Consider the following 1,071-nt stretch of genomic DNA (forward strand, 5'->3'; position numbering starts at 1 on the left):
TAACCTATGTCGTACCGTAACCTAACCTATGTCGTACCGTAACCTAACCTATGTCGTACCGTAACCTAACCTATGTCGTACCGTAACCTAACCTATGTCGTACCGTAACCTAACCTATGTCGTACCGTAACCTAACCTATGTCGTACCGTAACCTAACCTATGTCGTACCGTAACCTAACCTATGTCGTACCTTAACCTAACCTATGTCGTACCCTTAACCTACCCTATGTCGTACCTTAACCTAACCTATGTCGTACCTTAACCTAACCTATGTCGTACCTTAACCTAACCTATGTCGTAAACCTAACCTATGTCGTACCTTAACCTAACCTATGTCGTACCTTAACCTAACCTATGTCGTACCTTAACCTAACCTATGTCGTACCTTAACCTAACCTATGTCGTACCTTAACCTAACCTATGTCGTACCTTAACCTAACCTATGTCGTACCTTAACCTAACCTATGTCGTACCTTAACCTAACCTATGTCGTACCTTAACCTAACCTATGTCGTACCTTAACCTAACCTATGTCGTACCTTAACCTAACCTATGTCGTACCTTAACCTAACCTATGTCGTACCTTAACCTAACCTATGTCGTACCTTAACCTAACCTATGTCGTACCTTAACCTAACCTATGTCGTACCTTAACCTAACCTATGTCGTACCTTAAACCTACTGTCGTACCTTAACCTAACCTATGTCGTACCTTAACCTAACCTATGTCGTACCTTAACCTAACCTATGTCGTACCTTAACCTAACCTATGTCGTACCTTAACCTAACCTATGTCGTACCTTAACCTAACCTATGTCGTACCTTAACCTAACCTATGTCGTACCTTAACCTAACCTATGTCGTACCTTAACCTAACCTATGTCGTACCTTAACCTAACCTATGTCGTACCTTAACCTAACCTATGTCGTACCTTAACCTAACCTATGTCGTACCTTAACCTAACCTATGTCGTACCTTAACCTAACCTATGTCGTACCTTAACCTAACCTATGTCGTACCTTAACCTAACCTGTATTGCGCCTTAAACCTAACCTGTATTGCGCCTTAA

The sequence above is a fragment of the Schistocerca americana genome, unplaced genomic scaffold, assembly GCF_021461395.2.
Source record: "Schistocerca americana isolate TAMUIC-IGC-003095 unplaced genomic scaffold, iqSchAmer2.1 HiC_scaffold_1591, whole genome shotgun sequence".
Lineage (NCBI taxonomy): Eukaryota > Metazoa > Arthropoda > Insecta > Orthoptera > Acrididae > Schistocerca > Schistocerca americana.